The sequence below is a fragment of the Phyllostomus hastatus genome, unplaced genomic scaffold, assembly GCF_019186645.2.
Source record: "Phyllostomus hastatus isolate PE091 unplaced genomic scaffold, TTU_PhHast_1.1 phas_scaffold_21, whole genome shotgun sequence".
Lineage (NCBI taxonomy): Eukaryota > Metazoa > Chordata > Mammalia > Chiroptera > Phyllostomidae > Phyllostomus > Phyllostomus hastatus.
The window spans coordinates 2,258,944-2,276,989 of record NW_025334017.1 but is presented as its reverse complement, the minus strand read 5'-3'; the positions used below and the strand labels follow the sequence as shown (position 1 = coordinate 2,276,989).

Below are 18,046 nucleotides of genomic sequence, written 5' to 3'. Positions count from 1 at the left end.
ATAGGGGCCCAGAGATCAGCACCGGGACCAGGGAAGTTGCAGCCCCCAGGCCTGGTGCTCTAGGGTCTGCCTCAGGGCACTGGAGAGAGAGCTGGGTCAACCGCTCCCTCCCTGGCCAAACAAGGATTTAGCAGCACCAGGGGAGGCCTCATTGCCAGAAGGCACAGAAAGGGGAGTGAGGACTGAGAGACAATCACACAGGGGCTGTGAGCACCCACACATAGCTCTGGGAAGAGTGTGTGCCCCAGGCTGTGCGACCAAGAGCACCCTGGTTGTGCGCCTGCACCCCCAACCAGGAGACAGTGTGGTTTTGTGGAAGACCCAGACCCCAAAGCCCTGAACATGGAAAAGGTCCTGTCACTCTGGGGGATCCCTAGTGCTCAGGCCTTGAACTCCGGGGGAAGTGCATGCCCCTTGGGGTCCCCAGAGTTCACATCATGAACCCAGAAATGGCGCAGGAGCTCCACGGGATCCTGGAGCCCATGGCAGTGAACTCAGAAGTGCACACCCCTTGAGGTCCCCAGAGCTCACACCGTGAACCCGGAAAAGGTGCAGGAGCTCCATGGGATACCGGAGCCTGTGGCCCTGAGCTCTGGAGAGCATGCTTAGGAGTGCCCAGTCCCACACACAGGGCCCTGAGGAGAGGCACCTGACTGGCTCTGGGGAAACCATGCCACTAGCCCTGGGGACAGTATGCCAGAGACTGACTGAGTTCTGACTGGGAAGGGAGGAAAGCCATTCCAATCACCCCTCAGCCTGCTGAAGCCAGCAAGACCAGAAAAACTGGTTTGGCCAGTTAGAAACCAACAAGAGGGTTTTTGTTTGTTTGATTGTTTGATTTTTATCTTTTTTTAAAGTAACTTTTTATTTTTTAATTCTTATTATTTTTATATCTCTAAATTGGTTATGCTTCTCTTTCTTTCACTCTAGTGTTATTCCTTCCTTTCCAAATTTATCTCTTCTTCTTTCCATCTTCTGCTTTTTTCCTTTTTTTGAACCTGCAAGTTATTGCATATTTGTATTACTTTTTTTCATTATTCTTACATTTTTAATTTTAATAGTATTTTGGTATTCTTCTTCTTTCTGTATAGTCTGTTTTGCTTGGCTGGTTGTACTGTATCGTTTGATAGGTTTCCCCTGTTATCTCATTCACAGTGTATTGATAATTTACTGTCCTTTATTTGTGTTCCATTAGTACCCTATTCAAGGTTCTATACTCCCTATTCTTATTCTCTAGATCTCATAGATTCTGCCATATGATTGTTGCTCTAATATTACTGTAAATAAGACCTATTCCATACAATTGTAAATGCTACACAACACCCCTCCCAGATCTCAGCCCACTTCACGGTTTCCCAAACCCTATTACTGTAATGGTTAATTCTATTCTCACACACACTACACCTGCTTACTATTCTTTACTCTCACCCTGCCTCAGAATCTGACCTCCCACAATCCTTTCTAGATCCAACTCACAATCCTTTCCTCCCCAATAAGAGTCTTATCTCCTTTCCATCCTTTATAAAAAGTGGCTAGTGGGGTGGAAGATCATGGTTAACACAATACATATCCAAAGGATCTCCTATCTCTTCTCTACTGGCTGATACTGTAAATATCATAGGATACTCTCTTGCTGTCCTAAACCATTTTGCCTTACCCCTCCAACTGATCACAAAAAGGAGTAGGGGGAAGCTGTGAACACCAGGATACACAAAAGAGACTGCACCACTGAATCTCACAGGTATTCTACCACAGAAGTTCACACCATAAACCCAGGGAACTAGAACAGATCAACTTAAGAAACAGAGGCTAACAAGAAGAGTCTCACGAACAATGAGAAGACAAAGAAACAATCCCCAAATGAAGGGAAAGGAGGAAGCCTCAGAAAGAATGCTAAATGAAATAGAGGCAACTCAACTGTCAGATATTGAGTTCAAAGAAATGATTACCAGGAAGCTAAATGAGCTCACAATGAGCTATCAGAAACTACACGGAAGCTACAATGAACTCACTGAAAACCACATCAACATAAAAAAGGAAATAGAAACTATCAACAAGGGCCAAGAGGAAATGAAGAATACAATTTCTGAACTGAAGAACACAGCAGAAGGAATGAAAAGCAGGATCAATGAAGCAGAAGATCAGATCAGTGAATTGGGGAACAAAGTAGAAAAAAACACCCAGAAAGAGCAAGAAATGGAAAAGAGGCTCAGAAAGAATGAAGAGGGATTAAGAGAAATGCAAGACAATATGAAACATAATACTATCTGTATAATAGGGATACCAGAAGGAGAAGAAGAAGAGCAAGGGATAGAAAACCTGTTTGAGAAAGTTATGATGGAAAACTTTCCTAATATGTTGAGAGAAAAAGTCACACAAATCCAGGAAACACAGAGAGTCCCAATCAAGAGGAACCCAAAAAGGCCCACCTCGAGACACATCATAATTAAAATGGCAAAATTTCAAGACAAACAGAGAATCTTTAAGGCAGCAAGGGAGAAACAGGAAGTAACATACAAGGGAGCCCCAATAAGGCTAGCAGCTGACTTCTCAATGAAAACACTCCAAGCCAGAGGAGAATGGCAAGAAATATTCCAAGTAATGAGAATTAGGGGTCTGCAACCAAGGCTACATTGCCCAGCAAGGCTCTCAATCAAGATAGTGACAGGGCATAGCTGAGCAGTAGCCATTCTTAGGTAGGAGCTGACCAGCAGCCATTCCCAGACAGCAGCCATTCCCAGATAAGCAGTTACCTCAAGGTCATACACTAATCCCCGTTTTAGCAGCTGCACTCCTTTCCCTCCTCCATCTGCCTGTGAACAAGCATATAAGGAAACTCCAGCTTGAGCTCAATGCCCAGAATTTGGATTTTTTTATCTCCTCTGGGTCTGCACGCGGGAATAAACCCCACATCGCAAACTCTGAGACCATCTGAGTCATCTTTTACGTAACAATACAAGGCTGAATAAGAAGCTTCCAAGACAAAAGAAGTCTAAAAGAATACATCTCCAGCAAACCAGCTCTGCAAGAGATGCTAAAGGGACTGCTTTAAGGAAAGGAAGGAGGAGAGAGATAGAGAGAGAAGCACAAGTATGAAAATGGCAATGAATAAGTACCTATCAATAATAACTTTAAACATAAATGGATTAAATGCTCCAAACTAAAGACATAGAATAGCTGAAAGGATAAGAAAGCATGACCCACACATATGCTGCCTACAAGAGACCCACCTCAGGATAAAAGACCTACACAGGCTGAAGGTGAAGGGCTGGAAACAAATTTTCCAAGCAAATGGACAGGAAAAAAAAAAGCCAGGGTAGCAATACTCATATCAGAAAAATAGATTTCCAAAAAAGGGCCATAAAGAGAGACCCAGAAGGTCACTTCATAATACTCAAGGGAAGAATCCACCAAGAAGACATAAACACCGTAAATATATATGCACCCAACATAGGAGTGCCCAAATATATAAAGAAAATCTTAGAGGACTTCAAGAAAGACATTGACAGCAACACACTTATACTAAAGGATTTTAACACCCCACTGTCAAAAATGGACAGATCTTCCCAACAAAATATCAACAAAGATATTGTGGCATTGAACAATTCCCTAGATGAAATGGACTTAACTGATATATACAGAAAACTCTATCCAAAAGAAGCTAAATACATATTTATTTCAAATGTACATGGAACATTTTCAAAAAGAGACCACATGATAGGACACAAAGCAAGCCTCAACAAATTCAAGAAAATTGAAATCATACCAAGCATTTTCTCTGATCACAAGGGACTGAAACTAGAAACCAACCCCAAGGAAAAAACCCCAAAACACTCAAAATCATGGTAATTAAATAGTATGCTATTAAACAATGAATTGGTCAAGAATGAAATTAGGGAAGAAATCAAAAGGTTTCTTGAAACAAATGAAAATGAACTCACAACAACCCAAAACTTATGGGACACAGTGAAGGCAAGCCCTGAGAGGGAAGTTGATAGTGATACAGGCCTACCTAAACAAGATAGGAACATTTCAAACAAACAACCTAACACTATGTCTACAAGGACTTGAGGAACAACAACAAAGAGAGCCCAAAGCAAGTAGCAGGAAGCAAATAACCAAGATCAGAGCAGAACTCAATGACATAGAGACTAAAAACACCATTCTAAGGATCAATGAATCCAGGAGCTGGTTCTTTGAAAAGATAAACAAAATTGACAAGCCTTTAAGCAGACTCATCAAGAAAAAAAGGGAGAAGACCCAAATAAACACAATTAGAAATGAAAGAGGAGAGATTACAACGGACACCACAGAAATACAAAGGATTGTAAGAAATTACTATGAAGAACTATATGCCAAGAAATTTGAAAACCTAGGTGAAATGGAAAAATTTCTAGAAAAACATAATCTTCCAAAACTCAATGAAGAAGAAGAAGAAAGCCTGAACAGACCAATAACAGCAAATGAAATTGAAGGAGTAATAAAAAAACTCCCAGCACCCAAAAGTCTTGGACAGATGGTTTCACAGGAGAATTCTACAAAGCATTTAAGGAAGAGCTAACCCTTATCCTTCACAGACTAGTCCACAAAATCCAAAAAGAAGGAAGACTCTCTAACTCTTTTTGTGAGGCCAGCATCATCCTAATCCCAAAACCAGATAAAGACACAACAAAGAATGAAAACTTCAGGCCAATATTGGTGATGAACATAGAAGCTAAAATTCTCAACAAAATACTAGCAAACCACATCCAACAATACATTAAAAAGATCATACACCATGACCAAGTGAGATTTTTTTCCAGGAATGCAAGGATGGTACAATATTCGCAAATCAGTAAATGTAATACATCACATAAACAAAAGCAAACACAAAAACCACATGATCATATCAATTGATGCAGAAAAAGCATTTGATAAGGTACAGCACCCATTCATGATGACACTTGGCAAAGTGGGAATAGAGGGAGCATTCCTCAACATAATAAAGGCCATATATGAGAGACCTACAGCCAACATTATACTCAATGGGCAAAAACTAAAATCTTTTCCATTAAGATCAGGAACAAGACAAGGCTGTCCACTTTCACCACTTCTGTTCAATACAGTACTGAAAGTTTTAGCCACAGTGATCAGACAAGAAAAAGAAATAAAAGGCATTGAAATTGGAAAGGAGGAAATAAAACTGTCACTGTTTGCAGATGACATGATAGTGTATGTAGAAAATCCTATAGACTCCACAAAAAAACTGCTTGACCTAATAAATGAATTTGGAAAACATCAGGATACAAAGTCAATATCCAGAAATCAATGGCATTTTTGTATACCAACAATGAAACAGCAGAAGCAGAAATCAAGAAAAAAATCCCATTTGATATAGCAACAAGAAAAGTAAAATACCTAGGAAGAAACCTAACCAAAGAGGTAAAAGACCTGTATGCAGAAAACTACATAACACTGAAGAAAGAAATCAAGGAAGACACAAACAAATGGAAACATAAACTGTGTTCATGGATTGAAAGAATTAACATCATCAAAATGTCCATACTACCCAAAGCAATTTATGGATTCACTGCAATACCTATTAAAGTACCAATGGCATATTTCACAGACATAGAACAAACACTTCAAAAATTTGTATTCAACCATAAATGGTCCCAAATAGCTGCTGCAATTTTGAGAAAGAAGAACAAAGTAGGAGGGATCACAGTACCTGATACTAAACTATATTACAAGGCCACTGTAATCAAAACAGCCTGGTACTGGCATACAAACAGGCACAGAGGCCAACAGAACAGAACAGAGAGCCCAGAAATAACCCCAAGTCTCTGTGGTCAATTAATATTTGACAAAGGGGGCAGCAACATAAAATGCAGTAAAAATAGCCTCTTCAACAAATGGTGTTGGGAGATCTGGACAGCTACGTGCAAAAATATGAAACTAGAGCACCAATTTATACCTTACACAAAAATAAATTCAAGGTGGATAAAAGACTTAAATATAAACCATGACACCATTAAAGTCCTAGAGGAGAACCTAGGTAAAAAAATCTGAGATATTTCACACAGAAACATTTTTACTGACATGTCCCCTAGAGCAAGGGACATAAAGGAAAGAATAAACAAATGGGATCTCATCAACATAAAAAGCTTCTGCATGGCTAAAGGAAACAGTATTAAAATAAAAAGAGAACTACCTGTATGGGGAAACATATTTGCCAATGATACCTCAGAGAAGGGTTTAATCTCCATAACATATAAAGAACTTACATGACTCCTTTCTAAGAAGGCAACAACCCAATTAAAAAATGGACCAAGGACTTGAACAGACACTTCTCCAAGGAGGACATAGAGAGGGGTCAGAGACATATAAAAAGATGTTCAATATTGCTAGCTATCAGAGAGATGCAAATTAAAACTACAGTGAGATACCACTTCACACCAGTCAGAATGGCTGTCATAAACAAAGCAACAAACACAAGTGTTGGAGAGGTTGTGGAGAAAAAAGGACCCTTGTGCACTGTTGGTGGGACTGCAGACTGGTACAGTCACTATGGAAAACATTATGGAACTTCCTCAGAAAACTAAAAATAGATCTGCCTTTTGACCCAGCAATTCCACTGCTGGGACTATATCCTAAGAACCCTGAAACACCAATCCAAAAGAACCTATGCACCCCAATGTTCATAGCAGCTCAATTAACAATAGCCAAGTGCTGGAAGCAACCTAGCTGCCCATGAGTAAATGAATGGATCAAAAAACTCTGGTACATTTACACAATGGAATAGTATGCAGCAGAAAGAAAGAAGGAGCTCCTATACTTTGCAACAGCATGGATGGAGCTGGAAAGCATTATACTAAGTGGAATAAGCCAGGCAGTGAAAGAGAAATACCATATGATCTCACCTTTAACAAGAATCTAAACAATAAAACAAAGAAACCAGCAAAATATAGTCAAAGACACTGAAATAGGGACCAGGCTGACAGTGACCAGAAGGGAGGGAATTTCAGGGGAGAATGGGAAGGGTTTACAGGAACAAATATTAAGGATATATGGACAAAAACTAGAGGGGGGTGGAAATGGGAGGGAGGTGGGGAAGGCTGGGTGGGTGGGCTGGAATGGGAGTAAAGGGCAGTAAACTGTACCCGAACAATGATTAAAATAAAATAAAAAAAAAAGAAAGATAAAAATTGCCCAGGAGCATCTAATCTTAATACAGTCATGAACCGCATAACATTTTGGTCAATGACAGGCAGTGTATATGATGGTAGTCCTATGAAATTATAATGGATCTAAAAAATTCGTATTGCCTCATGAACATCGATCAGAACCACCATGTCATTCTGAAAAGCAGTACTCACATTTTTGTAGTGATGCTGGTTTAAACAAGCCTACTACCTGTCATTTAAAGTATAGCACATACAATTATGTATAGTACATAATACTTACTAATGATAATAAATGATTATGTTACTGTTTTATGTATTTAAATAATATACTTCTTAACCATTATTTTAGACTGCACTCTTTCTATTTATAAAAAAATAAAGTTTGCTGTAAAACAGCATGATGTGTTATGCTGGCAGCAGTCTCATACATCTGGTGTTTACCATGTCTCTTGCTTGCACCATTTCTCATGTGCTCAATTTAACCTTGTGTTGTTTTATACAGTAACATGCAGTACAGGTTTGTAGCCTACAAGCAATAAGACATCCCAGGTAGCCTAGGTGTGTAGTAGGCTATACCATTAGGTTTGTGTAAATGCATTCTATGATTTTCACACAACAAAATCACCCAACAACCCATTTCTCAGACCTTATACTTGTCGTCATGCAGTACATGACTGTATTAATCAAGAAATACAAGACTTCTTCACTCATTGCCACATTCTTGTCCAATAGTTTTAAGCCAGCAATACTTGCCTGTTTTTGGCAAAGATTAAGAATAATGATGATATCTCATGCTGGGGAAACTGGCATTCTGGGGGTGTAAATGTTGTTCAGAAAATTTGGCAATTTGAATTGTAATCTTAATAAATGTACAAACTCTTCATGATAGGCAGACTTCTAATAGCCCCCAATTTTCCTGCCTCCATGTGTACATATCTGTATAATACCTTCCCCTTGAGTGAGGATGGGACTGTGAATATGATGTAGATGTAGCATACCTGTGATTAGGCTAGAGTATATGACAAAAATACAGAGATTTACTTTACTGCAGTTGCAATGAAGGTTGCCTATCAGTTGACTTTGAGTTAATCAATTTGGCCTTGAAGAAACAAATCGTGCTGTGAAGTTGTCCACATGGCAGAGAATGGTGGGTGGCCTCTAGCAGATTAAAGTCAATCCTACAACTACAAGAAACTTAATTCTGCCAACAGCATTGAGGTTGGAAAGGACCTTGAACTCCAGGTGAGACTGTAGTCTAGGCTGACACCTTGAATGAAGCCTGCTGAGACCCAGAGCAGAGAATCCACTAAGCCCGGCCAAGACCCCTGACCCACAGAAACTAAGATAATAAATGTATATTGTTTGAAGCTGCAAAGTTCATGGTAGTTTGTTTCACAATAGAAAAGTAATACATACTGTGAGTAACTGAGTCTAACCTTAGGAATTTATGCTGAGGTAATAACCAGACATCCAAACAAGAATAAATGTGCAAGGATGCTTATTTTAGCATTATTTATTGGTGAAAGACTAGAGATATCTTAAAAATCCAACAATAGTGGATCAATTAAGTACATTCTGAGAGAGTTCTTGCTCATTTTTCATCAAATGTCTTCCAAGTATATTTTTTATAGCCATAGTCCATTGTCAAAATCAGAAAATTTATATTGGTTTAATACTATTAATCTAGGTGCAGTGGCTTTATTTTATTTAGTATCAGATATTAACAAAGACATTTTCTGTATATATTGAAGTGATCATCTGGTTAGTCTTCTTCTCCCAGGATAAACTTCACTTAGTCATTGTGTGTAATCCTTATTGATTTGCTGGTATTGTGTTAGAGAGCTCTGTGTTTATACGATATGAGACATTATTTTACAGTTTTCTTGTGATATCTTTGTTTGGCTTTAATGTTAGGGTAGTACTATCCTGATAAAATGAGTTCAGAGTAGTACCTTTGCCTCTTGTTTTTTGAAAGCGTTTGTGTAGTGTTGGTATTACATTGTTCTCAAATGTCATTGGAGAATCTATCAAAACCTTTCCTTTTGTTTGTGGGAAGACTTTAAAATATTATTTTTTAAATTTGAGGTAAAATTGGTATATAACATTATATAAACTTCAGGTCTACAACATTATAATTCAATATTTATAGAGCTAACTCGTTTTTTTTATGTGAAGTTGTGGGAAGAATTAGAAAATGGCTCCAGATTCCTGTTCCATAATGTACATGCTCTGCGCTTGGGTGCTGAGGGGGAATCTGTGAGTCCGACCGGATGCCATTCCCATGACTAGGTCATGTATAGAAAAGGCAAAGGTAAAAGGATATTGACTCAGTTGATTTAGAGCTGAAGTCTCTAGTTAGTTGAGTTAGAGTTTTAAAAGAGTAAACATGAATTAATTATGAAAGCCCTTAAAAGAGGGACTGAACCTATATTGTAGAGAACTTCTTTCGCCAGCTTTAAAGAATTGAGCTTCCACTTGTGAGAGAAGCTGGACAGAACCACGTGGTAGAGGACTTTAAAATGCTTCTAGGAACTAAAGGAAACTTCTAGCTGAAACTGGGGTTCTCAGTCACACAGTAGCAAGAAAACAAATTCTTCCAACAATCTTAATGAGCTGGGAAACATATGTTTTTCTCAGCAAAGCCTCCAGATGAAAACACAGCCTAGCTGCCACCTTGACTGCAGCCTTGTGAGACTCTGAGAAGAGAAGCCAGCTCAACTGTACCCAGACTCCTGACCAACATCAACAGAGGTGATTAAGGTGTGTTGTTTTAAGATGACACTTTTGTGGTAATTTGCTACACAGCAATATAAAATGAACATACTTGGTATATAAATATATTCAGGTTTGCTATTTCTTCTTGAGAAAGATTTACTAATTTGTGACTGGTTAAAAATTTTTCCATTTCATTTAAGTTGTCCAATTTTTTTTGTCATAAACTATTCAAAATACTTCCTTACAATCTCTGGTATGGTCTGTACCAATATCCTCTCTTTTATTCCTGATTTTGGCGATTTGTATAATCTCTTTTCATTGTTAGTCTTGACTTATCAGTTTTGGTGGTATTTCAAAGACCAACATCTGGGTTAATTAATTTTTTGTGTGTATTTCCATTTTCTATTTCATTGATATCTCCTTTGATCTTTATTATTTACTTCTTTCTGCTTACCATATTTTACTGTGTACATACACACTTTTTGCCCAAATTTTTGAGGGAAAAATGAGGATGTGCATTATACATTGGTATAATGATTACATACCATGGGTATAATAATGGCTGTAATAATTCCATGTATAATGCACATATAAATGTGGCTGGCATTATACATGGCAAAATATAACAATTTGTTTTCATTTTATTTTTCTAGCTTCTAAAAGTGGAAGCTTAGATTACAGAATTTAGGTATTTTTCTAATACAAATATCTAATTTATATTATATATTAATATTACATATTAGATATTACATATATATTATGTTATATATTATATAATAATATAAAACTTCAAACTTCCCTCTACTGCTTTAGATGCATCTCATAAGCTTTGACATGTTGTATTTTGATTTTCATTCAAGGTATTATCTAAGTTCTTTTATAATTTTTTCTTTAACATAGGTTGTGTGGAAGTGTGCTACTGAATTTCTAAACATTTTGAGATTTCCTACATTTTGTTGTTAATTTCTAGTTTAATTAAACTGTGATTGAATGTATTTTATTTGATTCCAACCCATTTATGATAAGTTTATTGGGATTTGTTTATGGTCTATCATCTAGTCTATTATGGAAATGCTCCACATGCACTTGAAATGAATATGGATTCTACTGTTTGGGGTGCAGTATTTTATATATTGAGCTAGGTTAAGTTAGTTTAAGTCTTATATTATTAATTTGCTATCTAGTCTTTTCTATCAATTATTTCTATTAGAAAAGTGTTGCAGTCTTCAACTATAATTATTGAATTTCATTTCTCTTTCCAATTAGGTCAATTTTGGGATTTTTTGTTTCTTTTTACTTGCAAATACATTAATAATTGTTATATTTCCTGAATTAACCTGTCCTTTTTTCATTATGGAATATCCCTCTTAGTGTCAGGAATATTTCTTTGCCTTAAAGACTTTTCTTGTCTGACACTAATATAGCCACTCTCAAATGGTTAATATTCATGTGGTCTAATTTTTTCATCTTTATATGTTAGCTTATTTGTACCATATGTTTGCATCTAAAGGGTGCCTCTTACAGATTTTAGTTGGATCTTGATCTTTTGTTCAGTCTACCAATCTCTTCCCTCTGAATAAAGCAGCTACTCCATTAAGATTTAATGTATTTATTAGCATGATTGGATTTCTCCCTGCCATTTTAGTATTTGTTTTCTATTTCTTGTATATTTTTTATTCTTGTTTCTTCTACATTACCCCTTTTTTGTGTTAAACACATATTTTTTATTATGTTAATTTCTCTATTGACTTTTTTAATATTTCTTGAGTTTTTTTTTTACTCTAAGGAATGATATATGCATATTTAACTTATTAGAGTTTATCTCAGGTTTATGCTGATTTAATTCCAGTAAAATATAGCAACTGTGCTAACAATATAACTGCATTTCTCTCCTCCTCTTTTGTGTTATTATAATTATATATGCATATATTAAATATAGTTATATATTATTTACATATTAAATATGGTTATATATTTTGTGTCTGTTACATACTGAACAATAAAAATTTATAATAATTAAAAAGTATATTTATATAAACTTCTGGCCAAGATAGAGGCATAGGTAGACACACTGTGCCTCCTTGCACAACCAAAATAAGGAGAACAATAATTTAGTTACAAAATAACAACCAGAACTGACAGAAAATTGAGCTGTATGGATGTCAGGCAACCAAGGAGTTAAAATAGACACATTCATCCAGACCGGTAGGAAGGGTGGAGTCGAGCTGCTGGGCACAGAGGGGTCATGGCACAAAAAGTTGTGGCACCGGGCACACAGAGCATCCCGGGGCCCAAGACCACAGCAGGTAGATCCTGGGCACATAAGTGGTGTCTGGCAGACCCTGGGCACAGGGTGGCAACAGGCAGACTCAGTGACGCAGCGATTATGAGGTGGCAATTGTGAAGCGAGGCACTGCATGCAAGGCAGCTCGCTGACCAGGCAGTCCCACATTCGTGTGCAGATAAACCAGGCAAAATTGTGGAGCAAGACAGACAGCACAACCCAGGGTCCCAGTGCCAGGAAATAGAACCTCGAGGCACTGATTGAAAACACCTGTGGTGGTTAAGGTGCTGGGAAATACTCCCAACCTCACAGGAGAGCTCATTGGAGAGACCCATGAAGGCCTAGAATGTGCACAAGCCCACCCACCAGGAATTATCACCAGAAAGGCCCAGTTTGCTTGGGGGAAGTGGCAGAAGGGACTGAAATCCAACAGAGAGCAGAGCAAATGCCACTGTTCCCTCTCGGACCCCGCCCCCACATACAATATTACAAACCAGTGATGTAAGTTGCCCCACCCTGGTGAACACCAAAGGCTTCACCCCTCATACGTAACAGGTGCAACCAGACCAAAAAAACAATGGCCCAAACAGAAGAACAGATCAAAGCTCCACAGCAAATAGAACTAAGTGACTAAGAGATAGCCAACCTATCAGATGCACAGTTCAAAGCACTGGTGATCAGGATGCTCACAGAATTGGCTGAACTTTGTCGCAAATTAGATGAAAAAAATGAAGGCTACGCTAAGTGAAATGAAGGAAAATGCACAGGAAACCAATAGTGATGGGAAGAAAACTGGGACTCAAATTAATGGAGTGGGCCAGAAGGAAGAAAGAAATAACCAGAGAGAAAAGAATGAAGAAATAAGAATTAAAAAAAATGAGTAAGTAGAGGCTTAGGAATCTCCAGAACATCTTTAAACATTCCAACATCCGAATTATAGGGGTACCAGAAGGGGAAGAGGAAAAGCAACAAGTGGAAAAGTTATTTAAACAAATAATAAAGGAGAACTTCCCCAATCTGGCAAAGGAAATAGACTTCCAGGAAGCCCAGGAAGCTCAGAAAGTCCCAAAGAAGTTGGACCCAAGGAGGAACACACCAAGGCACATCATAACTACATTACCCAACATTAAAATTAAGGAGAGACTCCTAGAAGCAGGAAGAGATAAGGAGACAGTAACGTACAGAGGAGTTCCCATCAGACTGTTAGCTGATTTCTCAAAAGGGACCTTACAGGCAAGAAGGGCCTGGAAAGAAGTATTCCAAATCATGAACGGCAAGGACCTACATCCAAGATTGCTCTATCCAGCAAAGCTTTCATTTAGAATGGAAGGGCAGATAAAGTGCTTTCCAGATAAGGCCAAGTTAAAGGAGTTCATCACCACCAAGCCCTTATTATATGAAATGTTAAAGGGACTTATCTAAGAAAAAGAAGATAAAAAACATGTATAGTAAAATGACAGCAAACTCACAATTATTAACAACCACACCTAAAACAAAAAACAAAAACAAAAACAAAGTAAGCAAACAACTAGAACAGGAGCAGAACCACAGAAATGGAGATCACATGGAGGGTTATCAGCAGGGGAGTGGGAGGAGGAGAGAGGGGGAAAAGGTACAGAGAGTAAGTAGCATAGATGGTAGGTAGAAAATGGACAGGGGGAGGCTAAGAACAGTATGGGAAATGTAGAAGCTAAAGAACTTATGACCCATGGACATGAACTAAAGCAGGGAATATGGGTGGGAGAGGGTGCACAGGGTGGAGGAGAATGAAGGTGGGGGAAATGGGACAACTGTAATAGCATAATCAATAAAATATATTTTTAAAAGTATATTTGTAAAGATATCAAGTAAAGAGTTAAAATTTACCTACTGTATTTACTATGTATTTACTTTGTTTTTTCTTGGACCATTACATTAAGCATTAATAGCTTCCTTTAGTACTATTTATAGGTCAGGTCTGCTAGTAATGCATTCTCTTGTTGATGTTTATAATTTTATTTTTCAATTATAGTTTACATTTAATATCACTTTGTCTTAGTTTCCAGTAAATAATATAGTCATTAGATAATCATATACTTTACAAAATATTTCCCTCAATATTTCCAGTACCCACCTGGCACCATACATAGTTGTTACAATATTCCTGACTATATTCCCTATGCTGTACTTTATATTTCTATGAATATTTTGTAACTACCAATTTGTACTTCTTGAACCCGTCACCTTTTCCACCTAATTTCCAAACCCCTCTCCTCCAACAACAATTATTCTGTTCTCTGTATCTATGAGTTTGTTTGAATTTTGCTTGTTTGTTTATTTTGTTCTTTAGATTCCACATATAAGTGAAATCATATGGCATTTGTGTTTCTCTGACTCACTTATTTTACTTAGCATAATACCCTCTAGATCCGTCCATGCCGTTGCAAATGATAAGATTTCATTCTTGTTTATGGCTGAGTAATATTCCATTATGCATATGTACAACTTGCATTCTCTTTGTTTTTTGTTTACCAGGGAATGTGTTTATTTGCTTCATTTTTTGAAGAATAGTTATTATTTTATTTTTGGATGCTAAATTTTTGACTGATAAGTTATTTTTTAAAATAAATCCTTGATATGTCATTCTACTGCCTTCTGGCCTTCATTGTTTAGTAATAAATCAGTTAGAAATCATATTATTTCACTGTACATAATGAGTCATTAATGCTATGAGCAAGACACAATGTGTATATTTTGGCTCTGGCCTCTTTCTATTTCATGAAACAAAGCTCCAGCAAATTAGTTTGACTACTTACATTTCAGTTGGTTGTTGTTGTATAGGCTATATGGAGTCCCAAAAGAGAACAATAAATAAAATATGCTAGTTAGCAAGCCCCTCTCCTGGAGCCTATTCCCCAAACCACCGTCTCTTCACTGATTAAAAGCATTGCATTTATGAGCTAGATGTTACACAGGTGAGTAGATTTGGGTTTAATTAATCAAATTCTAGCACCATGGATTGGAGTGTTGTTCTATACACCAAAAGGTTGTAGTTTTGACCTCTACCAGGGCACATACCTAGGTTGCATGTTTAATCCCTGGTTGGGCCTCATATAGGATGCAGCCCATCAATGTTCCTCTCTCACATTAAAGTTTTTCTCTCTCTCCTTCTCTCTCCCCCTTCCTCTTTCTCTAAAATCAATAAACATATCTTTGGGTGAGGATTGAAAATCCTTTCAATTAGTGGCTTGTAAAGAAATGTTTAGATTTTCAAGACCAAATTTTATTTTACACAAAATGGTTTTCAACCCATTGATTGTGCATTGGACACACTGCATTGCATTCTCTGGCTAGAAGTCCAGGTATATGAGAAGGTGAGCACTTTATTGACTCATTCTTTTTCCAGAACAGTGACTATTTGATATGAATAAAAAGAAGTTGAATAAATTGTCTGGCCATGCCAGACATTTGAATAGGAATAGATAAAGCATAGAAAAGGAAACCAATTTCTTCCAAACTAAAAATACACTGAAAAAAGGAAGAAATTGAAAAATTGTACAAACTTGCCTGTTCCTACTTTTACTGCTCTTTTTAGCAAAATTGACAGGCAGCCTGTCTGCCAGGGATTTTGTAACCATAGCTGACTCAATCTCAGTAGTGAGGGTGGCTGGTTGGTGTCATTCACTTGTTGACTAATATCCTACCAAGAGTTTTTGGCACACAGGCAAGCACCATATACTGTGAGAGGTTAATGTTACCATCTTTAAAAATGAGGAATTTAATAAACTGAGCCTCAAAGTAGAGTTGAGAAAGTCTCAGAGTCCCCAGTCTTAGACTCCTAATTCTTCAACTAAAAAAAAAAAAACAGATAAAAATGTAAGGAGTGTCTTGGCCATCTGTTAAAATCCCACAGGTTAGAAAAGGTCTCAGAAAATATATATCTTGCCTGAATTTCATTGCAAGCTGCAAAATGACTGCTGGTGATGAGCATATTCTTTTCTATACAGGGAGACCTGTGAGGTTGTCTTTTAGAAAGGAGAGGCTGGATACTATTTCACAGCACTCAAACTCTCAATGAGAGAATAATGATAATGGTAGATAGTGAGACTAATATATCAGTGAAGAAGTGTCAAAAGCCTTCCAGTGAAGTCTTTGCCACCATTCCCTGCTGTAACCCTTGTTCTTTCTGTCTTTATTTTTGCCTTGACCAACCTTTTTGGAAAACTATCTGCGTTTGCTAATTTCACTTCCTCCCCTCTCTGCCCATAACAAGAACACAGAGGGTAAGAGAACATAATTTATCTTCCATGATTTCAAACTTGGAATGATGCACAGGTTTGGCTGTCACTGTGCATCTGATATAGGTCATATCTTCTTTCTACATAAAATGATTTCTAATATTCTCTGTGTTCTCTGGCTTTTTAACTAGTAGTACATTACTAGATTTTATTTTTATTGTCTCATAATTGGCAGAACACAGGTTCTGTTCAGAAAAATTGTCCACATAGGTCTCCATCTATATATTCTTATTGTTAGGAGTTTTATTCTCTATTTCAACCTGTGCTTTATGTTTTTTTCTAATCAAATAGGCTATACATACTTTAAAAATTGGGTGAATATAACACTAAGTCTCTTCTCTGGGGTTAATGGAAAATAGAATTTATCCTATCCACTTTTTCACAACAGAAGGACTGGGGTTTGTTGACAATGAACATGGAAATGGGTAGTACAATGTAATTTTCTGTTTGAGTCTGCCTTTTGGAGACTCATTGTCCTTCACTTTGTAGGTGTTAACTGATCAAGCAGGTGGCTATTTCCTTGGATAGTTGGAGAAATCTTTTCCAGAAGGTACTACCTGGCAAAAAGGCTTGGTTGTCATTGAATAAGGTATTAGTTTGATGGGGTTACTCAAAGCCACTGTTCCCACAACTTTACTGCACAAACTCATTGCAATGGAATTACTACTACTAATCCCCTGAAATTGGTGAGTTAAAGTATGTTTGTTTCCTTCTAGATCTTGGAAGATCTCCCAGTGCCAAAGTTCTGGAGGAACTGCTGAGCTTGCCAAGGTCAGGCCTCATCAACTCACTGTGGCATCTACACATGAGTCTCAGTGGGTCAGGTATCTCCCCATGACGGATAAGCTGGAATTTAGCATACCCTTTGTCTGCATTCATAGGAATAAAGCTGTAGATTTGGGGTGGGGGTGGTGAGCCAGGCACTAGGATGTGGGGAGACAGGAGGACCAAGTTCAGAAACACTGAGCTTGCAGGCTCAGGACAATAATCTGCTGGCTCACTGGAGATTGCTCAGCCTTTTACACAGAAATGTTTCAGAGCCCCAGAAAACATAAGGAGAATTTCCTCTAGAAGATTTCCTCAGGCATGCAAATGGAGGTCTTTCCTATAGGGCACTTGGGCTGGCATTGCAGACACAGGATGGCAGCCTATTTAGCAAATCTTGGTATTGAGCGCCTGTACCGGCGAATAAGAATACCTAGAATAATGTTGTTATTCCTCTTACTGTGGGAGCAGTTACTCTTGTAATTGCTTTTCTCTTTTTATCAAAGGCTTTACTGTGTGCTGGGAGAGGAACAGACCATGTCTTCGGGTTTGACTAGGGGCAATCATGCCTAATCAGCAGGCTAAGTTCTAACCTTCCTTGCCAGCTAACACATGCTCTGAGAAGACACTTTTTTTTATGTTTATTGTCCAAAACATTCACCCTAGAAGATGCCATTCATATGAAAAGTTGAATCCATGATTTCTAGGGTGTTTATTTAAAGGAGGAAATATTTAGCAAGCCTTCCTTCTTAGTTCAGTGAGGGTCTCATATTAAAAAAGCAGATATATTCATAGAGTCATTTTATATAAATTAAATGTGTATAAAAGAATCAGAATAT

The 18,046-nt window shown here is 37.7% G+C and overlaps 1 protein-coding gene across 1 annotated transcript in view; it reads right to left on the bottom strand.

The window, feature by feature from the left end:
• Nucleotides 1–18,046, bottom strand: part of XKR4 (XK related 4) — a 435,558-nt gene that overhangs the window by 59,444 nt on the left and 358,068 nt on the right. The window lies entirely within an intron of this gene.